This window comes from Columba livia, chromosome 1 (genome assembly GCF_036013475.1).
Source record: "Columba livia isolate bColLiv1 breed racing homer chromosome 1, bColLiv1.pat.W.v2, whole genome shotgun sequence".
NCBI lineage: Eukaryota > Metazoa > Chordata > Aves > Columbiformes > Columbidae > Columba > Columba livia.
In genome coordinates this window covers 171,870,792-171,896,903 of record NC_088602.1, presented here as the reverse complement: position 1 = coordinate 171,896,903, position 26,112 = coordinate 171,870,792, and the positions used below count along the sequence as shown (strand labels likewise).

At 47.7% G+C, this 26,112-nt stretch overlaps 1 protein-coding gene across 1 annotated transcript in view; it reads right to left on the bottom strand.

Moving 5' to 3' along the window:
• MRTFA (myocardin related transcription factor A) overlaps window positions 1-2,012 on the bottom strand; it is a 95,519-nt gene extending 93,507 nt beyond the window's left edge. Inside the window, exon 1 of the mRNA XM_065046729.1 lies at window positions 1,780-2,012. The gene's annotated coding sequence lies outside the window, so the exon portion shown is untranslated. The remainder of the gene's footprint in view (window positions 1-1,779) is intronic.
• Between the last annotated feature and the right edge of the window lie 24,100 nt (window positions 2,013-26,112).

Genomic DNA, 26,112 nt, shown 5'->3' with positions numbered 1-26,112 from the left:
TAATATCTGGTAATTAAGAAGTGCAAATTTGCCTACTTGTGAAAAGCTTATGGCATTTGCTTTTAGCCCTGAGTCTTTCTCTTTTCAGCAGAAAGCACAAATCTAAAGAACAGAAAAGGAGCTCACAGTCAGCTTCAGATCATACACTTATTTTAAAATCTAATAATAGAGTCTACTTAATCACAACTATTAGATCACTCATTTAATCACTGCAGCAAATGGGAACAAATGGGTGTCCCTCTACTTTCATATTCAGAAATGACTGAAGTATTCTCAGCAATACTTACAAAGACCTTAAAGGCATTACGTTTCTAGCAGTTCTATAGTATGGATTTTAACAGTGTCTTTACAAATGCCTATTGATGGCTCTTGTTCAAGCAGCAAGATATGCTCTGAAATCAGTGCTGAAAGTCTGTTTGGATATTAACCTGAAAGTAAAACCAACACACAAATAGAAAACACACTTTCAATACGTCAGCTAAGCCATAGGTGACTAGCCCTGATGTCAAATGCATATTTAAAATAAAGACAGAATTGCATACTGAATTTTACCAATGCCCACGCTAGAAACATTGGGATAGACATATTCAGCCCAGAATAGCTACATGTTATATATTCCAAATATGCACAGCTGTGTCTTCAAATCCTACCAAGAAATAAAAAAGCACATTTTGGTTTTATACGATCCAGCAGAGCAGCTACAGATTTACACTGAAACATTTTTTTTATGCCTTCAAAATACATTTTCTTTTGAAAAATGCAGCTTCATGGCAGAGACCCTAATATTGTCTGGACAAGCATGGTACAAGAAAGGAAGTGCTATAAGCAGCAGGAAACCTGAAACCCCTTATTCAGCTCACTCAAGGTTCATCTTGTAAAACAGAACAACACAGAACCACGTTAGCAAACAGTTTGCATGATGCAGTACACAGATGCAGTTCATAAAGGTCTCAGGAGGGTGTTTCCACTTACACATGAGGCAAATAGTCACAGTTCTCATCAGGGGACATGTGAAATTACAGCCCTCTTTGAAACAAGATTTTACAGTCACAGAGAGGGAGATCTAGTCCCCACTGGACAGACAGCTGGGAGACACGAATGTTACCTGAAATACACATCTCACCATAGCACGGACAAGCATCTTTTCAGTGAGGAAAATTAACTTCACTTAATATACAATCCAGTGTGTGCACGGAGCGGTGGGGACGGCAGGGGACGGCTGCTGCACAAACCCTTATAAACTACTGTCACCACTACCAGGCTTATAAAATCGGAAAGAGAGGAAAGAAAGCACTGGGAAAACAAACAAGCAAAAAACAACAGGCAAAAAACCCCGCCGACCTACTAAAGGCGGGGCGCTCAGGACTCGGGAAGCCGCGCCGAGCCCCTCTCAGGAGGAGAACGCAAGGAGGGGCTGGAGCGGCGCAGAAGCGAGACGGGGCCGAGGGGAAAGCGCCGCGGGGGCTTCGGAGGGAGCGGCCGTGCCCCGGCGGCGGGAGGGCCCTCGGGGCGGGCCGGGGCCCCGCGGAGCGGAGCTGTCCAGCCGCGCCGGGAAACCGCCTCGCCCCCGCCGGGGCTGGGGGGACAGGGGCGCGCGCTGCCCCCTTCCTCCTCCCCCCGCACCAACGGCCGCCGCTGAGAAGAGGTCTGGGCGGCAGCGCGAGACCCGCACGGGGGCGGGTCCCTGCGGGCGGGCTCGCGCCCACCCCCTCCCTTTCTTTGCCCCCGGCGGCAGAGGTCGCTTCGCGGCTCCGGGCCGAGCTGGAGCTTCGGACTCACCTGGTCACGGCTCCATCTCGCTCCGACGCCGCTCGTCCCTGGCGGAGCCGCCGCCGCCCGCCGAGAACGCGCTTGCCCCGAGTCTGAGACCCGGCCTCGCCACCGCCGACCGGCGCCTCGCAACCGCGGAAGCGCCCGCCCCTCACCGCCCTGCCTCCGCGACACGCGCCGAGCTTCGCCAATCAGAGCGGAGAGGAGCGGGTGAGCGCCAGCGGGGCTGGCCAATGGATCTCGAGCACCTGGGGAAGCTAACGGGCCCGAGGCAGGCCGAGGGGGCGGGGACGGGGCGTGCACCGAGTGTCTGATGGGGAGGACAGCCAATCGAAAGGCAGGGATGATGTCATCTGTGTAGGGGCGGGGGCGAGCGTCCCCTGGAAGGCGGGGGCAGGGAGGGGGCGGGTCCTCGCCCTTAAAGGGACAGAGGTGCCCTTGTGGCCGCCGTGTGCCGCGGGGCCGGCTGACATTTAATTTGTATTCGGTATTAGTTCATAAGGGGGTATTTTTCCAAAAGGCGCGGCGAAGGCCTGGGAGGCAATCGGGGTCACCAGGCCCTGAGAGGACACGGTGAGGCGGGGGGGCGGGGTCCGGTCTGGCCCCCCCTCACCCGGCCTCCCCCGGCCCGGGACGTGCCCGCCCCGTGCCACCCGCCTTGGGGTGGGCGCCCGGCCGTGCGGGAGCGGGAGGCTCCTCCCTGAGGTGGCGGGAAGAAGGCGGGTGCCATGTCGCCATTGCTGCCCAACGTGTGGCCTCCGGTGGCAGAAACTTCCACGTGTCTGGCCAGGGAGTGTGGTTTTCTTGGAGAAAACATGCTTTTTCTTTATTTGATATGAAGCCAGAAAAAAATAAATTGCAAATGAGTGAGATGTCCATAGTGAAAACTTCGGCTAACTGGGGCAAGATTGTGGAGAAAAGAGAGGAATGCTGACATACATACGGGAAAGGGAGGACAGAGCATCATACTTAGGCTGTTACAATGTTGTTATAAATAGTTGGTGAACCTCTACCTGCGACATTGTTCTCAGCCCTGCTTATTGTATCTTAAAGGACGTTACAGCTATGAATCATGACAGGGGCTGTAACAATGCCCAGTGAAAGGCTGTCTCACTGCTAAGCTGAAAAAAACCACAAAAGACTGCCTTTGAAAACAGAGGGGACATAAGGAAGGTGTAAAACAACAAATGCTGTAAAGAAGGCAATATTGGCCTTTATCCTCTTGTGTAGTCAAAGAACCAGAGAGCACGATACAAGTGCAAAGCAATGTATGTGAAGTCGTTAGGAACAACAAATGTTTGTGCCATGTGGACAGCAGGATGACCATGAGCCAGCACTGTGCCCTTGTGGCCAGGAAGGCCAATGGCATCCTGGGGTGTATTAGAAGGGGGGTGGTTAGTAGATCGAGAGAGGTTCTCCTTCCCCTCTACTCCGCCCTGGTGAGACCACATCTGGAATATTGTGTCCAGTTCTGGGCCCCTCAGTTCCAGAAGGACAGGGAACTGCTGGAGAGAGTCCAGCGTAGGGCAACTAAGATGATTAAGGGAGTGGAGCATCTCCCTTATGAGGAAAGGCTGAGGGAGCTGGGTCTCTTTAGCTTGGAGAAGAGGAGACTGAGGGGTGACCTTATTAGTGCTTATAAATATATAAAGGGTGAGTGCCATGAGGATGGAGCCAGGCTCTTCTCGGTGGCAAACAATGATAGGACAAGGGGTAATGGGATCAAGCTGGAACACAAGAGGTTCCACTTAAATTTGAGAAGAAACTTCTTCTCAGTAAGGGTGACAGACACTGGAACAGGCTGCCCAGGGGGGTTGTGGAGTCTCCTACTCTGGAGACATTCAAAACCCGCCTGGACATGTTCCTGTGCGACCTCACCTAGGCGTTCCTGCTCCAGCAGGGGGATTGGACTGGATGATCTTTTGAGGTCCCTTCCAATCCCTAACATACTGTGATACTGTGATACAATTAACCTATGAAATTCATTATAAGAAGCCTGATGATACAAGAATGTTAAGAAGAACCAAACAGCCAGTTACTGCCAGACAGCCACTATCTCACCCTAGTTTCTAAGCTTGACATTTACAGTTCTTTGCTTTTCATTCCCAGGCATCCAGTTCAGCTTTGGTGATGCACATAAATCTTGGTGTAATGTAATGTAGTTCTTCTCCATGCTCTTTGACAGAGTTAGCCCTGCAGAGGTAGTTTAGTGAAAGAGTAAAGTCAAAAAACATGAAATGTTCTCATGGATGATGGTAATTCTGGGAGGTTTAGGTTTAACATAAATTTGGGAATATTTACCTTCCTTTTCTCCCATGTTTTCTAAGAATAGCTCTTTAGGGATCTGAGATAAATGCTCCAAATGGATGAGGAAGCATGGATGTCTTTCTGGTTTACATTGCTGCTTTCAGCTAGGATGGTGCAGGGCTTGTTCTTGAAATATTTTTCTTAGAAGAGCTGTTAATACATCTGTTTACAGTATGGGTGGAGAGATGATGTGCCCAAGCACATTCTGCGAACTGATGGCAAAACTCACAGGTATGCCCATATTTCCAATTCACAAGCCAACATCCTGCTCACCAGGCTATATCTTCCTTCAATCAGATGAGCATTTAAGAGATGGAAGACTTTCCCTTCATTTCTGTGCCGCTTTACATACTTTACATATTATTGACTGGTTTCAGTATTTATGAACACATTCTTCTAAAGTTCCAAACATATTTATAAACTTTGATGAATATACAGTACAGAAAAATAGAAAGAAAAAAATCTGGTTGGCCATAAAAGCTCTGTCTTAACCAGGAATAATGAAAAGTGAAGAACACGTATTACATGCAAGCTATATTTTTTTTATTTAGTTTCAAAAGCCTCTTTGTTCTTTCCAGTAGCTTTCAGTTTCCTTAAGCCTTATAACAAATGAACTAAATTCCCATTCAATTAACAGATGCATAAGGACAGTCTGCACTATTGGTAAAGGCAGCAGATCAAGTATATTAAATGCTTTTATTTGATTTAATGTTAGATGAATGTTTATATTGAACAAAGAAAACACCAGTGAGGTACAACAGAATATAGCAGAATTCAATCTAGTTACAGTGGTACTAATTCTAACTGCAGTTCTGAACTGAACTGCATAATTACAAAATCAAGTTACTTTTGGGTGCCTACTACGAGCAGCTAAGCTTGGAATCTTATACAGATGTCTTTGTCATCACTGACTTAGCATTGCATTCAGTTTTGCATTTGGATTTCCTTTCTCTTTAAAGGAAAGCAGGAAAAATGGGGGAAAAAAACTCCAAAAGTGAACAAAGCTAGAAGGTGTCCCTAAGAGTGTTTCTAAAGATCAAGTTCTTAAAATGGCTCAATGCTAAGCTTAACCTTAAAGGCTGGTTGGCCTTCAGCCATCCAAAGATGACTCTGCTTAAAACCATAAGCTATTAAAGAAACCTTAATGACCCAACAACTCCGAACATGCCTAATAATGTTTATTGTCTAGGCATTAGGCTGATGGACAAATTGTCTCCTGACAGAGGAAGGACCGGGTTGGCACAGCTAATTATTCCAGCTTCATTTTTTTTAAAGTCATGAATTCTGCTAACTCTGCTTCTGACTAATTATATACCTCTCAGCAACTCAGCAAGATCCTGAGTTTTCCAGTGGTTTCCACAGGCCACGGCAGCAGATGCTCATGTATGTGCGCACAAGAGACAGTGTGCAGGGGCTTTCCAGGGCCTTGAGGAACCTCCTCCCAGAGGCACTTGGCCAAACAGGGGTGGTTGCCAGCTCCTGCCAGACACTGACCTGGGCTGCAAGGGGAACCACCTCTGTGGTGCCTCTTCCCCAGCAGCTCTGGCAAGCACTTGCACGTAGGTGGTTTCTGCCGGACGGTAATTGCCTGCGTGGAGGCTGAATGAGCTCTTCCAGCAGACCAAGCACTGTCAGTCACTTGATCAGCTCAGCTTCTGTGTGTGGCCTCAAGCCAGAGCCTACACTTGGCTCTCAGGCTGCAGGGCAGAGGTTGATGAGGAGGGTGTGCCTGACTGGGACGGGCAGGGAAAGGAACAGGAGTGTGCAGAAGCGGGTACTGGAGTTCAGACGTGTGTTTGAATACACAGGAGGAGTAGTGGACTGTAGAAAGTGAAGACTGGGCTCCTGATGGAACGCAGCGTGATATCACCCTTCTGCACATGGTACAGCTGCTGCAACCACCTAGGGTGGTACCACAGGAGCCCCTGTGGCAGCTCTAAAGGCAGCAATGAGTTTGGGGTTGCGTTGTAAAACTAGGAGGTGATGGTGAGTTCTCAGCCTTGTTTAATCAAGTCCTGACAAGCTAGAACAAGAAGCAACAAGAGGAAATGCCTGACATGATAACCTGCCTTCAGAGAGGCCAATTGCTTGCACTTTATAAATTGAATTATGTTCTTCAAATGGTTTTGCTCTTATTTTCCGTGTCCTGCACATCAGCAGCTGGTGGCTGTCCTATAATCTCCACGATATAAGTGCCTCTTGAGAAAGGAGTTGGGAGAAGCCAAAAACATCTTAGAAAGGTATTTCAGTGGCTGTGTTCAAAGCATTAGAGACAACCATTTTTCCTGTCTTACTAAGGATTTTCTGTTTTGAAGTGAGTCAACAGTTTCAGTGTGGTAAACACCAACATATTTCTATTAATGTAAACTTTGCTGCACTAGCAATCTACCTTCCTATCTGTCCTTTTCAAGAAGAGAGGATTTTCTTTGCTCAACTGCTCGAAGAAATTAACATACAGGAAAAGGAAAAACAATTGAAATTGTAAAAAAAATATGTCCTTTGGGGAAACACCAAACACAAACATCTCTGATTAAAAAAACAAAAAAAACCAAAAAAAAACAAAAAAAAAAGAAAAAAAAAGCGGAGGGAAGTGGTAAGTGCATGTAGAAATTGTGTGGGCTAGTATCAGAGTTCAAGCTTAATAATTGCACTGTTGACTATCAAAGAATACAGAAATTATTAACTTGTGATTCACATGGGTGGAAAAGTGTTTACCGTAGTAAGTAATACAATTTACGAATTCATTGTTTCAAAAGTGCAGTGATAAAGATACATTGTGGTTTATGAGAAAAGTTGAAGGTTGACCATAATTTTTTGGTCTGAAAGGACCGGAACAGGCAGCGGCTCATTTCTGGGGTTATTGTAGTATTTTACTGGTTCCCATAGATGGAGCCAAACTCACATCGACCAGCTGCATGTGACTCACCAGCGATGAATGCAGCTTTCCTAGAATCAGAGGCGAGCTATGGTAGGGCAGTTTGCCGTGTGTCCCCAAGCCCCATCTCCTGCCCATTCCCCTCGGCTGACTCCTGACTCCCTCGTACTGTTTCACTGGCTCCCGGGGCTGTTCCCACAGTGCAGCGGAGCAGGCAATGACACATGAAACCACTAATCTGACACTGACTTTCCCATACAGCTTGAGGGGAAATGCTTTTCAGATGTGAAAAATATTACCTTTCTAACTATATGTTACACCACAGCTTTGGCTATTGGTCTATTCTCCTGCATATTGGGCGGATAAGACATCAGAAAGCGTCTTAGGCAACATGCTTTGGAGGCTTCTTCCTTCCACTGCCACACTGTGATGTTGGGCAAAATTCTTATCTACCAGATCTTGTGCCTCTGGCCTTCCACTGCAAAATGTTTGGGATCTACAGATGCAACACAATGACTTGTAATAGGAAGTAGGAACTTCAGAAAATGGAGAGGAGGACTCTACAGTCTCTGCCAGCTCTGAAGTGATAGCTAAATTACAGTGATTTGATCACAAAACTGTGTTTGGAAGACAGATACAAGTATCATAGAATCATAGAATCATATCAGCCAAACAAGAATAAAAGTAGTAGAGGATAAGAAGTGAGTGTTTCCAGCCCTTGGGAGTAAGAAGTCATGGTTGCTCTCCTGACAGCAAAGGAAAGTTCTTTGCTCACTTCAGGAGCCAAGGAAGGCATCTCAACATCTGTGTTCAGAACAGTGCAAAGCCTCACATGTCCTAGTATGTGTGAAGATTAAATATTTCCACACTGATTTTACTTATCTGGCAACAGGTCTCATTATGTTGGACTTGAAAGTGTTGTGGAAACATCTGAGGCAACTTACTGTATAGACAGAGTGCCCTTTTGCTAGGCTTTTATTATTAAGCAAGACAGCAAAGCTGATAATTTTCTGAAAAGGCCTTTATATTTAGTGGGCCAGTCTTGCTTAGTGTTCAGGCTGAATAACAAAAGGTGAAGTGAAACATGGAGACTATATGTCAGTAATATCCCAGTGATACAAATGCGTGACTACCTGGAGAAGAGGTCTCCATCCCTGTGGTTTTATGGTTTTTATGGTTGCATTTGCATCAGTTGCTACAGTTAATCCCTTTTGCAGAGGCATGTCGTGTGCAGTCACAGCCTGTGGCAATCAAACAGCTGAGGAAGATGGGAAGGGTTTTCTGGTACCAGACCTGGCTTTTGGATGGAGCCTCTTCTTTCAGCAGCTTGCTGTGAAGAAGGAAGAGGTGCTGGAACCCACACAGAGTTACATTCTCCAGCCTTTTTTCATTGCTAGAGAAGGTGCAGCTGGAGGATTTGGAAAGAGCAGATTTGATCCCCATGCAACCCTGGGGCTCCCCAGGGAAGTGAGTAATCAGCATGGACAGGGGAAGTGTGTGACACTCACATCTTTATTTTGATTAGATGTTTCCCGTGGAGTGAGTACAAGAGGATCTTTGGATTTCTCTTTGCAAAGACTGGGTCTGATTTCAGCTGCGATGTCATCCCGAAAGAGCTGACTCATCCAGCAGGGCTGCAGCTCCAAGGAACACATGCAGAGGCTGGGAAAGTTCGGAGTTATTTTCGGAGCTCCACGGAGCTGCACCATGAGGTCCCACTCTCTGGAAGAGGTGCTAGACAGAGACCATGCCGTCCAAGAAATCCATCAGGCTCACTAAAAACTGGACGCTTCCATGACCCCGCAGACTTCAAATAGAACAGACCACAAGAGCAGAAATTATTAGAGGGAAATAATCGCCATCCACTGGGAAAGTGTTTCTTTGGCATCTTGATGTTGCCAATCACCTTTACATCACTTGACTGCATTAAATAGGCCCTGGAGCAGGAATTTGGCAGTGCCCAGGCAAAGATGGTCCACAGAGAAATTGTGTGGCACAGTGGTGGAGTATGATGAGTATTCACCAAGGTGACTGCAAGCTCCTCTTTTGCCTCAGTTTACCTTTATCTGTTTGCCTCAAACCAGCCACCATGTCTGGTATTTCCAAAACTCTCCCTAGTCTTGTAGACAGGGCTTGTTAACACAATGTTTAGCCTTCCAGCCTTAATAACAAAATTTACAAATGTGATAATAAACATTTTAAAATGTTATTTAAAATACATATTAAAAGCAGTGGAAGGGAAAGCTCTGGAAGGAAATTAAACTGTTGTGATTTATGTCTGAGAAAAGAAGAATCAAATGAAAAGAAAAAAAGAATGAGGGATGATTTCTATCTAGGGAACACAGCAGAAGCCTCTCCCAGACAGGCCCAGTGTTTCTACGAAATAACATATCCAGGAATGAGTGTCCCAGGAAAAAAAATAAAAGAGAGAGAATAGAAGCACGAACAAAGGAAGTAGAAATTACATTCACTTCTAAAGGGAAAAGGGAATGCAGACCAGCTCTTTCTCTCTGCTGCACCGGAGCTTCTGTCCACTTTTCCAAGCCCCTGCTGCAGCACAACGTTGAAAGTGAGGGGAGGAAGCCATTTGAATTTGTTCCCAAAGAAAAATATCCTTGTGTGGCAGAGCTGCCCAGCGGATACCAAACACTGTTCCAGCTGCTGGCAATGTAGCAAGAGTGATGGGCTCCTGGCCAGGGCTCGTCTAATGGATGGAGCCCACGTAAATCAGAGAAGCTCCTGTGGGCGGTTGGTTCGCGCCGGGGACTGCTCAGCGTCTTGGATGCCAACACTCCGCAGCTCTTTCTCCTCACAGGGAGCCATTTGTCAGAGTCAGTTTTAAACGCCTGGTTAAAGGGCCTGATGATAAAGTGCTCTCTGCAGAGCTGATTTCTCCAGAAATACGCGTGGTGCTGGTGTGTAGTGTCAGGAGGCAGCTTTGCCTGAAATGTCTGGGGGATCTCATTTCAAAAAACTGGATACTAGGGAAAGGGGTTAGGCTGGGAATTGAATGACAGATATGATTAAAGGGAGGGAGAGACTGCTATGCTGCATCCCCCTGAGATTTTTTAGTTTATATGGAGACATTCAGAAAAGGGAGCACAATAGAAGAACAGGAAATACTGAAGACCATAAAGGTGCTCTGTCTGTTAGACTGAATGAGGACTTGGTGAACCTGAAAAGTGATTCATTTTGAAATGGGTAACAGGAGATGTGTTAATTACAGAATAATGATATGTGTGTACAGGAAATGTATTTACTACAGAATAATGTAATTTGTGAGAGTTTCACAAACCATGACTGAGAACAGGACTCAGCTTACGTCTTAAATAAGATTAGAGGTGGGTGGAAAAAGAGGATAATTTGAGGTTGTTACTTTTTTTTTCTCTCTTTCATGTGTGAGGGATAAAATCCCACTAGTTTCAGGGCACAGAGCAACCTCAGAAAGCCCATGACTAGAAATAACTTCTTGTGCGGGCAAATTATCCTGTCCTCTTGAATTTTTGCTGGTTTCTGTCATAGATAGGATAGTAGCCTGCAGGGGTATTTATTTTGGTATGCTTGCTACTGCTGGGGTGCGTTAGTAAAGGTACAGGCTGGAATTTCAAAGACTTCTTCCAGGCTACTTTCATTGGCAGAAAAACAAAGTGTGACAGATGTAGACAGAGATGTACTGACTGACACATTTTTCCACCACTTGATTCTATCCCAAACATACAGAAAAAAAATATTAGATCTGTATTTTGTGACTTTTTTTTTCTTTCTTTTTTTTCCCCCTACAGCAACCCAGTCTTTACAGCATCTCTTAGGTTAATACTGTCCAATCTCGTGTGTTGGGCATTATCTATCCCCTGGACGTTGTCTGCATCTCTATTGCCATTTCTGCTGTAGCGAAGAAATCAAACCTTCTCTGGTGCCACCATGTTCCAGATGTCTTCAGTCTTCCCATAGCAGTTCATCTTTGGGATCTGTCAGCATTTGGGCAGTGGGGTCTGGGACACCCCATGTTCACTCTCCCCTGCTATGGATGTCAGCAGTTTCCCAGCACCCCTATTCTCACTGCTGTGTCCATAGAGTGATATTTAGCCATTGTTCATCAATCTTCTCCCTGAGATGTTGAAAATCCCCTCTTACTGACTTTGCCTCCTGTGGTATGTCTTCATCAGCTTTACCCTGGTTTGGCTCTATGGCAGGTGATGGTGCCAGAGGTTGTGGCATTCACGGTCCCTGCTCAGGCTGTGTCCCGTAGCGACCTTCACTCCTCACATGGTGCTGCCTACATGCAGATACTCCAAAAAATTAGGTCTTTCCTGCCCCAGCTGTCCAGTAAAGTGCCCAGCTGCGGGTGATGTGAGCCACACAAATTGCAGTTGCTGTATGTCTGGTCTTCTCTATTTGCTGGGCATGGTATCACTTGCTGCCGTAGAAACATACACCCTCTGATCCTCATCTGTGGTTGCACCTGAAACATGCCCATCACCATGAGCTATGCATCGAGCTGGCTTGTCCCTTGGTGGGTCACAGGAGCTGTCACTGGATCTGTCAAGAGGCCCAGGACCGGCAGGGACTGACCATGCTTTTGCCAGGAGGCAAACAGCAAGCCAAAGATCAAAAGTATTTGATCTAGAGGGGATGTTGAGTATTGGGTACAGGTGCCTTGAGCCCAGAAAGGCTTCAAAAGGGTGTTTAATTTTCCCTGGTGAATCCTTGCTTTAAAATGTTTTTTAAAATGGGATGTATAATTTCATAAAATGACAACTATATATATAGAAGAGAATGGTGATGATAATTCACAACACTTTGGAGAATATAAATGTTAAAGAAGGAAAAGTGGTTACGGTGGTACTAGCGTGATAGCCAGGAGGACTCAAGTGAATTTGAGAAATGGAAAATTTTGGCTCAGTACAAGGAACAAAAACATAAACTAAATAAACTGACCTAAAATAAGTAGCTGTACGAAGCCTAAGAAACCAAACAAAACCTTTCCTCCAAGTGGTTATGTTGAAAGAGGAAAAGTACCAGATACTACATTGAGTTCTCTGTGAGCTGTGCTCTTGTTACGGGTTTTTTTATATGGGGGCAACTCAAAAAATTATGGTGGTGGTGGCTGCCTAAAATGGAAAGAACCAACAATAATCTCTGTTTCATTTGAATAATTCCTGAAATGGAGAGGCTGAAACCCCTCAGAAGCAGTAAATTAAAATTGAACAGAAACCTGGCACATACAATAAATGACGCATATAATGAATGGCACAATCTACTGTTGGGCATTGCACACAGAGGACAAACACATCATGATTTTCCATGTCTAAAATAAAAAGCCTATAAAAAGTACTTCTTCCACTTATGGAGGCAAATAAATTTGACAAGAGTGATTTGTCTTCTTATGAAAGGATTGGTCCTCTTTTTCCTCTTTCTTTTTTTTTTGTTTTGTTGTTTTGTTTTCCTTTCTTTTCTTTTGTTTCATTTTGTTTCCCCCTTTCCCTGATAAGCTTTAAGTGCAGATTTAAAAAAAGTGTCCAATCTGGGTAAGAGTCTGGCACAGATGTGGCGTCTGAAACTGAGAAAATATTGCTACTTTTCACATCAACAGTGCTCTCTTTACACTGGAATGTCCTGGGGTTTTAAAGGATGTGATAAAGCATGGTCAGTCCAAGTGGAGAAAATGTTAGAACTGCAGACAAAAACAGGAATAGTCTATAAATTTATGCACTGTGTTAGAAAATTGTAGCAAGAGCTAAACCAAACGTTTAAACATGCGGAAATTTTAAGTCGGGTTAATGGTCAAAAAACGGATGTCAAAGTTGGGTGTCCCAGGAGGACTTTTTCTTTTTTTGATGGAGGATTTTTAAAATGAAGGCTAGAAATATCTGTATACTGATGACTGCGCTCTGGTGGATGAGTGCGTATAACAAGGCTGGTCACTGGACCAGCAGGACAGATGCTGCGAGGGAGAGCGTCCTCTTCAGCTCATGAAGCATTGATTCCTGCATGAGCAGGGAAGCAGAGAGCTGCTGCGCCATGTTCCGAGTACATTAACTGCTGGTATTTTCAGTATGAACCGAACCCCAGATGGAATAACTCCGCTGTTAGATCATGCTAAAGTGCCCTGCTGCTTATTTCTCTCTGTCACATACAAGTTACTGGGCACGCTGTGGGGGCACCAGCGAAACATGGAAGTTTTAAACTATATAAACTTCTGGGCTTAAACCAAACAAACGTGCAACTGATGAGCACTTCTTGCTCTGTGTTTATGCTTTGATGAAGAAGGCCTGGGGTTCCTGTTGGAAAGCAGGATGGCAATTTTAAAAGGGCACGGCACAGTGGCAGGCAGAGAGTCCCCACACTGCCCTGCTCTGCCAGGCCCCAGCAGGGCCAAGCCGTGTCACGCCATCGCTCTGCTCCCTCCCACTCCCCTGGTTCCTGCACTCAAGGCGTCCAGCTCAGCTCTGGCCTCTCCCCAGGGCCTCGGGGCCAGGGCTGGACTGTGGTTGCAGGCAGGCAGGAGACAGGCGATAGGAACGTGCCGCCAGTGCAGCACAATCTGTTCCTTTCTGTTTGTGTTTTTTGAGCTTTTGGGCATTTTGGTTCAAGGGCAGCACTCTCAGGATGTTTTCGTTCACATGTGTTTGTAGATATAACCGTCTGCCAAGTGATGTGCCTTTTCCTTTTATCTGGGAAAATCCTTGGTGTGCTTTATGAGATGGATGTATGAGACCCAGCAACTCCCAGCATCTGCAATCTTTCTTTGGGCAAAGCCTGCGGGCCCAGCGCTTGCTGTCCCATCCAAGATAGCAGAAATTGATGCTCGAAGTCGTGCCTGGGTGTTGTTTTCATGAGAGCCTCCCCGGCTGGCCCCGTCCCAGCCCTTGGTGGCGGGGGAGACGTGCCGTGCCGGCTGTGCTCTGCTCTTTCTCTGCTCGACACAGCAGCCCCCGGGGTGACAGCGCTGCTGATACGCTGAAGAAGGCTCTGGACTGCTTCAGCCGACACAGGGTGGGGAGATGAACTGCAGTGCCCTATCAATTAGCAAAGCACATGGAGACAGGCTATAATCCTCTTGTTTTGCCACCAAGTCCTGCACCACCCTTGTTTTCCTAAGCCACATCCTTCCCTCTCTTCAGATCCTGTATATTATCCTCTGCCCCTCAAATTTCTACCACTGATTTTTTCCCCACACCTCATGATTTTTGCTTTAACCCCTCTATGCCCTGCCAGCATACACCCAGCACCTACACTTGAACGCAAGCATTGGGAGCCCTGAATGCACCAGGGACAGTCTCTCTCCCAACATCATCATCATCATCATTATTATTATTATTATTATTAAAATACTATATCATAATTACAATAATACATAAAACAGGTAAAATATTACCAGGAACATAACAGTATCCTACACCAAGGAGAAAAGCTCTGCTCCATTTGAGGATGGCATGTGCTTTGGGGGCATCGCCTGCCCGTGCCAAGGGAGATATAGGAATCAAGAGGGACATGCTCTATTGCTTTTTTTTTTAAGGCTTATCATCTCAACAGGCATGGAGCAGAGGTAGACAGACCAGCCTCACTTCTGAAGTCCCTGCTTCAGGGCGTAGCTGTGTTTGAAAATCTTAACGAAGGAGAATGTGGTTTGCTTTAACAAAGCTTGGTTCCCTTAGTCAGGTTTGGAGAAATAGCTGAGTTGTTTTAGCTGAAATTTTCCTGAGACAACACAGGCCACAGGCAGACTCCCAAGACAGAAACTTTCCACCCATACCACTTGTCAATGTTATCAGCAACTTTAAACAAGACTTGATAAGAGGAAGGGTCAGGTACACTCAGCTATTAGTATTCCTCCCTGTGCCTCTCATAATGAGATCCAGCCTCATTCATCTTGCCTTGTCAGCAGCAATGTAACTAGTGAGGCACTGGAGGAGCCATGTGTACCTCCTGAAAGCTGTAATATCTAGCTATCCTTTTAGGTTTGTGGCAGAGGTAACAATATAAAAGGACCAAGGTTATACAGCAGGATGGCTTGTGGGGTGGAGGAAGAACATCTACGTCCTCTCTGACCACCCACCTCTCTTATTGCTGCTGATGATGAGTCTGTAACACCAGTGAATCAATGATGGGGTTTGCGCTTGCCACTGAAAATGTGACCATGGAAGTAGCTGGATAAAGCCTCGGTCAGAATCGGCAGGAACAAACGTGGCTGTGTGTCTTTTCTTGCATTTAGGACACCTATATCCTGAGAAAATCAGGCACTGTCCAAAACAGACAGAGTGTTATTATATTTGCCAGCTTGAGAGCTGTTTCATTAGTGATAAAAAGAAGGAAAACATAGAAGTCAGAGAGGTCAGGCTGTCTCGGTCCATGCTTATTTGTGTTTTGGATTTGCTGTGAGCGGGGTTCTACGATCCAGTGGCATGAGCTCCATCTCCCTGCTCTGCAGAAGGGTGTCCCCAGCAGCAGAGCCACCCGAGGGGGTGTTGGCGAAGGGCTTGGCAACAGGAGTCCTCAGGGGAAAAAGATCCAGCTCTGTGGCTTTATTTCTATAGCCTGTGCAGTAGATCTCTGGACAGAAGTCTGAGGCCATGATCTCCTGATCCATGGTCCTCACTAGCAATGCTGGTGCTCATGAAGTCATTGCTTCCCCTTACATCTCCAGCTGTTCCTTCTTTCAGCTGCAGCTCAGCACACTGTTACCTCTGCAGTGCCAGCACTATGGGTGATAGAGCCAAGTGTTGAACCCCATCGGGGAACTGATATAGGGTAAAAAAACCAATATGGTAGGAGGAGAAGAGAGCTAGATCTTTTTAAATGGGTGTTACCACAAAAAGCCCTTCAGGAAAGTGCAGCCCTTGGGGTTCAGGTGGCCAGCCATGAGTGTGACCAGTCCTGCCTGGATGTGTGAGCACTGGGATCCCCTGGTCCCGCCTGCCCTTCCCCAGCAGAGCAGCTGAGCACCAGGCACTCTGCAGTCCGTGGATGTGCTGGTGTTTCCATATGTCCTGAAGCCTCCTCAGGGCTGGAAACCCCAGAGAAATGCTCACAGGCCACCCAGATGACCATTTGAAGTGGGAAAAGCAAATGTGCCAAAGGAGACCTGGCTGCATGGTTGCCCCACTTTGTTCCACTGACCTGGTCTGTTCCTGTGTTCAGAGATAATCTTCACATAGAAAGAAAAGTAGGAGAGCCTTTTTCTGCCCCCGTTTTGTTTCTCTACTTAATGATAAGGAAAAGTGGTTAGGAAAGTGCCCTTTATCAACTTCAATTTTTTTCCTCTGTGTCAGAAACTCAGGTCTTAGCAAGCTGGTTTCCTTGAGAGTTTCTGGTGATAACGAAGGAGCAGCTGTGTGAGCTGCCAGCTGCAGCAACATTCAGGAGGAATCTGAGGGAGGGGAAATGAGTTCATCAAGACCACCTGGAGCTCTGTGTGACATGGAGGGGACTAATGAGCAATAGGCAGAAAGAAGTGGTGAAAGATAAAAGTTTCCAAGAGCAACAGGGAAACATTCATTGCACAGGATTTCACTGGTAAATTTGCTTTGCAAAACCAAAAATTCCCAGAAATGGATGGCACCCGCAGTGTTACGCTCTAAGAAAACCCTCTTCCACAAATCACAGCCACAGATCCTGATTCTTCTTGCAGTTCAGCTTCCTTTTACACGGCTTTGGACTTCCCACTAGCCCCATAGCTGACAGATGCTACTGCTTCAGAGCCTCCTGCAGCCTGAGCTCTGCTTACTCAGTCAGTGAAATAGGTTGTTGCATGTGGTTGTCCTTTTGAAGTTCACCGCCTGCTTCAACCACAGCCCTGAAAGAGCTGCCCACACGTGGATGTGAGCTGAACCCCAGGCAGATATTGCTGCTAAACAGCTGGTGATAGAGCTCAGTTAAAAAGCAGGGGCCATAGTAAAAGCATGAGTGTGAGCTTTCATGGTGAAAATGAACAGTAAATTGAGCCTTCAGCACAACATGTCTCTCTTACACTTAATTTAACCCTCATTCTGACAGCTCCTGGTGATGCAGACCTTTTATCTGCCGGCTGCAGCCTCTCCCGCAGCCGTGACTCAGCCAGCCCTTGCCTACATGCCTTGTTTGAGTGGGAAACTTGCCAAGAGGTCCTAATAAAGTTCAGTCCTCACAGCCCCAGCCGTTTCCGATTTCTCCAGGCACGATTGCGTCAAGCAAAGCCCAGGAAGAGCCGATCTGAGTCATGCACTGTTTGGGGAGAAGAGGTGCTTCAGGCCTAAACTTGCCCATGGCCAGGAAAAGACCTCCAGGCTGTTGTTGTCTATCCTCTCCGTCCCCTGTCCTTGCATTTGAGGACCTGCGTGTTTTATTATGTTTTCACCACTCAAAGAGTTGCATTTGACAGTCGATTTCTGTTGGATGGGGCAGGGGAAAATGAAGCTGCGAAGGCTTGATGGTGCTGATGTCCATTGGTGTGCAGGTAGGAAGTTTGGTTAGTGATGAAAATATTAGCGTTTGTCTCATAAACTGGCTTGCCAGTTGTGGTCCTCCAGCCTCTCCCTCTTGGTGGGAGAGCTCTGCCACTGAGAGAAGCCACCCTGCTGACCACCTTTGTGCCACCCTTGGGAACACTGCTGCCTGACTCCATGTGGAACCAATTCAAGTAGGTAGAATTTAGAAAAAATATAAAATAAAATTAAGCAGAGCTTTAGAAGAACAAATATAAAAGCTTTTTTTTTGCCACATTTGCTCCCTCCACTGGCTCATTAAAGGCTTCAGTGAGGATTATATCCGGGTGAGGGTGTCCCCACTTGCTCCCTCCCATCCTTACATTGCCCCTGCCCTGGCCCTGCCTGGCTGCTGGCCGAATGACATGAAGTGCTCAAGCAGGGGATGCAAAATAAACCAGATGAAAAACTGGAAGGCAGGATGTCATGAGCTGTTTGACTACATGAATGCTTGGGACATCTCAAAGCTGAGAATGAACAGCCAGGGAAAGGGGGTGACACTGAGCTCAGTGCTTCAAAACCTGCCAAAGAAATTTCCTGGGATATTTGGGGGATTTCTGGTGTGCTGCAGGACCAATATTGCTGCCTGCAGTCCCTCGGGTCATGGACCTATGAGATTGTTTGCCCTTTTTTCCTCAAATGCTGTGAGTTAATGTTTTAAAAGATACTTGTCTCCAACCCCTTTGCTTGCATCCCTCTGTGGGCTGAAGCCATTCATCTCAGCCTGAAGTTTCTCAAGAGGAGAAACAGATGTGATTGCAATGGTTTGGCTGCCGTGCCCTGCCTCTTCCAGCCATCAATGTCCCCTCTAAAGACTGCCAGAGAGGAACACATCCACAGATGATGCAGCTCCCTCACAGCATCACCTGCACCAGCATGCGTGTGCACTGTGACACACACAGCCAAAATGTGTAAGAGCCAGCAGGGTTAAGGCCCCTCCAAAAGAAGCAGACTGAAATTTGGTCACCTCCAAAGCCAGCAAACATCCCTCCTGGCCAAGGTTCCAGCCACAGCAGCTGTTGCCTTCCCTGGAGCCAGCAAGGGGATGGAGGGTCCCCAAGGTGTCAACCCTGCAACACGCTGGGGACTGGGCAAAGCTCATGGTCTGTGAGGGAGACAAGGGGCCTTTACTGGAAAAATTGAGATGCACAAAGGCTCAGAGGGAGAAAAAGACCCCAGAGGGCTGGTTGGAAAGCGGTGTTCACAGAGCTGGCTGGCTGCTGGCAGTGGCTGCAGCTGTGCAGAGCTTTCCAGGTTTGAGAGGTCAAGGAAAAACTGGCAGAAGGCAGGGAGCATAAGAGGAGGAACGATCACCAACTGTGTAGAGTCCTGTCTGAAGAGCACAGAAAAGTGAATTTAGGAGCAGAAGGAACTGAAGCAACAGTCCACAGCCACCCTGCACTGCCCACCCCTCACCTTCACCCCGAGCAGGGGCTCAGAGGGGGTTTTGTTCCTGACTCAGCCACTTTGCTCCAAGCAGGAAACTGAACAATGTGTTTATTTCTTCCTCAAGAGGAAAATAAAACAAAAACAGAGCAAAAACCCCCTCTCGGGATTACAGGAATGAAAGATGGGCAATGGGAAACACTGTTTCCAGTGCTGGGAAAAGCTGTTGTCATGTCAACCAGCTGCTGTCGGTGTGATAAATGGGATCTGGCTTGGTGGGGAAGCCTGCTGGCCTGCGCCGGCTAGATCCTTATGGGAAGAGAAGGAGGAGAGGAGAGGAAGGAGGAGAGGAGAGGAAGGAGGAGAGGAGAGGAAGGAGGAGAGGAGAGGAAGGAGGAGAGGAGAGGAAGGAGGAGAGGAGAGGAAGGAGGAGAGGAGAGGAAGGAGGAGAGGAGAGGAAGGAGGAGAGGAGAGGAAGGAGGAGAGGAGAGGAAGGAGGAGAGGAGAGGAAGGAGGAGAGGAGAGGAAGGAGGAGAGGAGAGGAAGGAGGAGAGGAGAGGAAGGAGGAGAGGAGAGGAAGGAGGAGAGGAGAGGAAGGAGGAGAGGAGAGGAAGGAGGAGAGGAGAGGAAGGAGGAGAGGAGAGGAAGGAGGAGAGGAGAGGAAGGAGGAGAGGAGAGGAAGGAGGAGAGGAGAGGAAGGAGGAGAGGAGAGGAAGGAGGAGAGGAGAGGAAGGAGGAGAGGAGAGGAAGGAGGAGAGGAGAGGAAGGAGGAGAGGAGAGGAAGGAGGAGAGGAGAGGAAGGAGGAGAGGAGAGGAAGGAGGAGAGGAGAGGAAGGAGGAGAGGAGAGGAAGGAGGAGAGGAAGGAGGAGAGGAAGGAGGAGAGGAAGGAGGAGAGGAGAGGAGAGGAGAGGAGAGGAGAGGAGAGGAGAGGAGAGGAGAGGAGAGGAGAGGAGAGGAGAGGAGAGGAGAGGAGAGGAGAGGAGAGGAGAGGAGGAGAAGCTTGAGGATGAGTTCATCCATACCCAACCATGGGTGGCTTTGGAGAGCATCAGCTGCCAGTGTCCCCAGCAGTATCTGGTGACACCAGCCCCAGCAGAGCAGCACAGATAGCAGTGTGCTGCGGGGTGGATGCTGTGAGAGCTGGGTGCCACCAGTACCACAAACCTGCCTGCACATTTTTCCCTTGAAGGTAGCAAGAGATTTGAAGGAAGAAGTCTTGATGGTGACCTTCTCCTTTCACAAGCTAACATTCTGTTCAACTCACTCTGTGTTAAGATCAGGGAGAAAAAAGAAAGGGAAGCAAATGAGCTGAAATAGTGAAATAGGTGAGTGTCACAAAAGCCCTGGGTGTGTGCTTGTACCTGTCCAGAGTTTTCCTTGGCCTGACACAGATGAAGAAAAGCCACCAAGAAACCACATGGGCCTCTTCAACAGCATCGTGCTGGATACGTGCCTGCTGGAGCCACCACCTCATTGACCTCTGACAGTGGTTGCGGGCTGCAAACCCCAGGGGACTGCTTTGCTCAGAAATAAACATCATAAACATGTTGCCTGTGACATCTTTATAGCCCAGAGAATATATAGATGGAGACTCCCCTGCTACAATGCCAACAGCTCTGCGGGATAACATGCTGATTTCTGTATCTCAGAGAAGCTGGGGTGCTGATTCCCCTCCTTTGAAGAAGCCGAAACTGTAATTTCTGCTGCAAGAGTAACATTAAATAGTGACACCCTTGCAGCAGCCTCGCATGCTATCCTACGGGAGACCTTACATACTTGTTTTGAAAAAACAGTGTTTTCAGACAGGTGAACAAACACCTTTCACTTCAGTTTTAAATAGATTTTCTTGATAAAATAATGGGTTTGGCCCTATTTTGGGTGCTAGTCAGACCATTTGATTGCTCACGCATCAGATATGAAGGACTCTTTGATGCATTGAAAGCAAATGCACCAAGCAGGGTGGCTTGAGAGCAGAAAAAGAAGCCCCTTTCTAATGGCTGGTGACAGTATCTAACACCATGGTGACGGTGTGCTTTTGAAATAAAGAGGACAATTAGTGTCCTTCTGCCTATATAAAATACAGCGGACTGTTGTTGTGCCCTTCTGCCCACACCTGTGTTTGCAAGCCTTGCAACCCAGCCCTTCCTAGGAGGCAGGGAAAGGGCAAAGCTCACAGAAGCTGATTTACTTGGCTTCACTGCTGTGTATTTTTAGGCTCTGCTGCACAGCTTGCATGTTGTTTTCAAACTGCTGTAAGAATCAATGCAAATTCATTATGTTTAAAAGGGATGGGAATATTGCTCTCAGATGTATTAAATCTTGGCCCTCCCTGCAAACTCTGATTTCCTCAGATTAAGTTGTTTAGAAAACTCTGGATGTAATTAATAACAGCCAAAGGGCATTTTAAGCAAGAGTTTTTAAGCAAAGAACACAAGGGAGATTCTGTGGGAAATAAGCTTTGCACTTATTGTTAAAAAGATGATTTAAACTTAAGTATTCAAATTCATAAGTGATGTCACAGCTAAAATTACCAATAAATAAAATAAAAAAGCCTGACAAACTTGCTCTGCTGTTGTCTAGCTGCTAGGAGGAGCTGCTTCCATCCTGTGGCCACTGCTCTGGTACAGCAGAAGTGAAGAGAAACTGCTTTTGGGCAGCAGCTCCCCTCCGGTGACCTGGCCTGTAGCTGCTGCCAGAGGAGCAGGAACTGGCCAAGGGGGCAGGTGGGGATGCGGAGGAGCAGCAGCTCAGCTCCTGGAGCTCCTCGGCCACCCCAGCCCTGCATCTGAGCAGGCAGGATTTTGTCCCCACACCTCCACATTTTGTGCTGGCTGCCTCTGTGATGGTTGCATCAGCAGCTCACGAGCTGTTTGGGTCGGCACCTCTTTTGTGTGGTCTTAGGAATGGAGGTGTGAAACTTCATCCCACTCACGTGTCCCCGTCCCCTCCTCGCGTCTAAGGAATGATGAACAGGGCGATGTGCACAGCTCTGTTGTAAGTTGTGGACAGGAGGGAGAAGGGAGGGAATTTGTGGGACACAGTTTCATTGCCCACCATGGTGTCCCCAGGATGCACCTGGTACAGTATCGTCAGACAAAGAGAAAAACCCTGGGGTTTTGGGAAACTCTCAGCCACCCACAAAGAAATCAAGGTGACAGTTCTCGCTTCTCATAGTGTCCCCCAAAGCATGAATGGATCCCGACATGGGGTCAGGTACAGCTGGCACTGCGAGGCATGGGGCAAGGACAGGAGTCCCCTCAGCTGTGGCAAAACCCCTGCATCCAAGCCATGGCTCAGTCCCGACCTCTACATCGCCACCAGCACGGGGCTGGGACTGTGACCAGAGCCCACGGGGGACTCCCCATTCCCAAATCCCACCAGGATTTGGGCAAGACCTCTCCTGAACTTTTCTCCCTGATTGAATCTGTCTTTGCAGAACTACTGACAGGTCCCAGCAGCCACCGGGGGACCAGGTGATGACAGGAGCTAAGAGCTGTCACCAAAAAGATGGGTTTTCTGTTGCTGATACGTGGGTATTGTCAGGCAAATTGGACTGAGAAGAAGGGAAAGGATAAAACCAACAGAAGAAAAGATCAGCGTGGTTCTCCACCAGCACTAGCGGGTCCTGTTAAGTCTGCAGCCTGAGCTCCTGTCAAGAAGAGCTGAATAAGCACAAAATTAACTGAGGGAAAAAAAATTATAGAGGGAGTGGGAAAACAGAGGCGCGATGAATGAGAAGAGCAGGAGAGCAGCAATCCCTGCCACCAGTCCCCACAGCACCTCCTCCAAAGGGCTTTGTAGGCTCTTGCCCACCTGCCCTCTCACAAGTGCTCACAATGAAAAGTGATATGTTGCACAAAAACATGACTTTGTTTCCTTCTTTCCCGTCACTAATTCTTGGCATGATGCCTCCCTCACCAGCAGCTTTTGTGCACACAGGGCACCTGAGACCTGCCAAAATGGAGCCGGTCTTTTCTCTAAGCACATCTCTCTCGCTGTTTGCAGGGCTGCTGGCGCACTGAGGGCGTGAACCTGCTGACTACCTGAGAGACAAATATTTTGGCACAAAGCAGAATTAGTGGGAGGGTGGGTTGTGATGCAGGCAGAAGGAAGAAAAGATGTATAGGCGTGAAATGTCAGGAGCACCAAATGATGTCTAGGATGGGTGAAAAAGCGCTTTTATTATTAAGAACAGCTAAAAGAGAGGTGGGCACCTGTCCCTTATCTCAGAGTCCGGAAGAAGAAGCCCATATATTTGCACCTGTAATCCATCTGCACTTGCCAAGGCTGCTGGTGAATGTGCACATCCATGGTGTCAGATTCCAAACTTGAAATAACTGGTAGTGCCCATACCAACGGCATCACCCTGGGGTCGGCCGTCACCTCCAGAAGGGTCAGAAACTCACCCAGGGCAGTAAAGGAGCAGCCAGGCAGCAAGAAACACTGCAGGCGAGGGGCAGGAGGCTGCTGAGCACACAGAAGCAGGAAATTGGTGGTGACTGAGCATGAGATGAGGGGAAAATCTGCCGGGAACAAAGGCAGGAGGGGAAGGATGCTCAGGCAGGATGTAGAGTCTTGCATCTGGGAAGGAACAACCCCAGGGTCCAGTATAAGTGAAGAATAACCTATTAGAGAGCAGTGTAGGGGAAAGGGAGCTGGGGGTCCTGGTGGACAGCAGGATGACCATGAGCCAGCACTGTGCCCTTGTGGCCAGGAAGGCCAACGGCATCCTGGGGTGTGTTAGAAGGGGGGTGGTTAGTAGATCGAGAGAGGTTTTCCTTCCCCTCTACTCTGCCCTGGTGAGACCACACCTGGAATATTGTGTCCAGTTCTGGGCCCCTCAGTTCAAGAAGAACAGGGAACTGCTGGAGAGGGTCCAGCGTAGGACAACAAAGATGATGAAGGGAGTGGAGCATCTCCCTTATGAGGAAAGGCTGAGGGAGCTGGGTCTCTTTAGCCTGGAGAAGAGGAGACTGAGGGGTGACCTCATTAATGCTTATAAATATGGAAAGGGTGAGTGTCATGAGGATGGAGCCAGGCTTTTCTCGGTGACAACCAATGATAGGAGAAGGGGCAATGGGTTCAAATTGGAACACAAGAGGTTCCACTTAAATTTGAGAAGAAACTTCTTCTCAGTGAAGGTAACAGAACACTGGAAGAGGCTGCCCAGGGAGGTTTTGGAGTCTCCCTCTCTGGAGACATTCAAACCCCACCCAGACACATTTCTGTGTAGCCTCATCTAGGTGTTCCTGCTCTGGCATGGGGATTGGACTGGATGATCTTTCGAGGTCCCTTCCAATCCCTAACATGCTGTGATTCTGTGATTCATCACAGCTTCTTAATGTCTCCCGGGACCCACCTAGGCCTGCTCCTCCACAAACATCACCAGCATGGTGTAGGCACAGCCAGGGGGACACACTGTGGTCTGGCACTGGGTCCCGGCCTTCCTGCACCATATGGTCAGGATGTCACGGAGGGTGGCAGGAGGACTCTCGGGCAGAGGGTGCCCCTGTGCCCATACAGCGGGGTTTCTGTTTCAGCTGGGTTTGCTTCTGCACAAGCACGCAGGGGAATTGCCTTCCCAGACATGGGAAGGATCGGACAAGTTGGGCTGGTTTTGGCTTGTAAAGCGTTCCATGGCATCAAGCCCATTCTCTTTAGGTTTTGTCACATTACATTGCTGCAGTTCTCAAGCACAGCAGAGCCAGAAACACCAGGGGTCCCTCCAAGCGTGCCTCAGCGGTCTTCATGGGAAACAGCCTTTGCTGGAAAGGTTGGTGCCCCTGTCGGTCCCAAATGACTCAACTATTCTGCATTTTGGGGCGGATTGCAAAGCTGCTGTAGGAGGAAGGGATGCTAATGGACCGGGTACAGGGGAAGGAAAAGTGCAGAGGGCTTTTGCCAAGGGATTTATTGTTTTCCCAGTTGTATTTTAGCAGCAGGTATTTTACAATACCCTCAGGTGGGCAACAGGGTGTGTGAAAGTCCCTTGAGTGAAAAGGGAGAGAGTAACAATGATTGTGGCAATGCCAACCTCCGCAGCATACCTGGGGTGGGAGGCAGGAGCTGGCAGGTAACAGCAGTGGCACGCAGGCTGTGGTACGATCAGGGGGCAGGTTCTCACCCAAATTGGGTGCACGCTCTCATTGCAGGTGACCAGCAGCACCACTTGCCTCATCCACCCAGCCCTTCTCTCTTGTGACACTCCTGTCTACAGCAGAGCTGAGATGAAATGTAAGGCTGTGGGTTCAGCCTGGCACCATCCCTATCTGTGTGAGAATGGGTGTCACTGCTGACTTTTTGTTGGTGGCGTTAGAAATCAGTCTCCAGAAAGGCTGCTTTGGTTGCTTTTCACTTATTTATTTTTCCCGTGTATTTGCCTGTTTCCAGGGAGAAGATTAGGGGTTGTTGTTTTCATTTTGGGGCTGTTGAGTATTTTTTTTTTTTACACTTGGGTAAAGAAAATATGGGTTGTGAAAAGAAAGGGCCTAGAAAAGACAGACATATCACCTGCTTCAAGCAGCAGGAGAGTCCCTGGCTCTTCCTGCCACGGGGCTGCAGCCCCTCACAGACAGGAATTAAAGAACAATGTGGCCTTACCTGGATGACACACATAGGCTCACCCGTTTCTGCAATTACATGGTCAGGAAATTAATTCTGATCAACTTCCAAATACCTTTCCATGCAAGCAAAACCTAGTGGGATTTCTTTCCTATGCTATCACTGGTGAATCTCAAAGGGGTTGAAACTCTTTCCTGAGAACCTGAAGGTGCTTTATGGAACCAATGCAAGGCACAGGAACCTTCACGTAAAGGGAAGCTGGATTCCTCACCCTTCCATGCCAGGAACACTGGGGACTGGTCCATCTGGACACGCTCGTGGGGGTGTCATGACAGTTCTCCCACCCTGCCTGTGCCAGATCCATCCACCTTGTACTGCCACGCTGGATGAGCCACACAAGAATTAAACTTGTAAATGTTTGGATAAATGGTCTAGGCTGTGAAGGGTGGTGGACATCTTACATATGTGACTGGCCAGGGGAATGAGGAATAACCTTATATTTTAATGAATTCTGTATCAGTGAGCTACTCACACAAGATGGGTGACTGCTGTCTGATTTCAACCCAGAGACCTTCCTGAGAACTGAGCCAGAACAAGAGGTATGTGCTTTGAAAAATCAACACCAATCCCATGACTTTTCTCAATCAGCATCACAAACTGGAGCCATCCAATATTTTTCACTAAACAGCATGAATTTCACAAGACTGGCTTGCAATCCAGTCAAGAGTCCCAAGCTCTTCTGTGTGTTC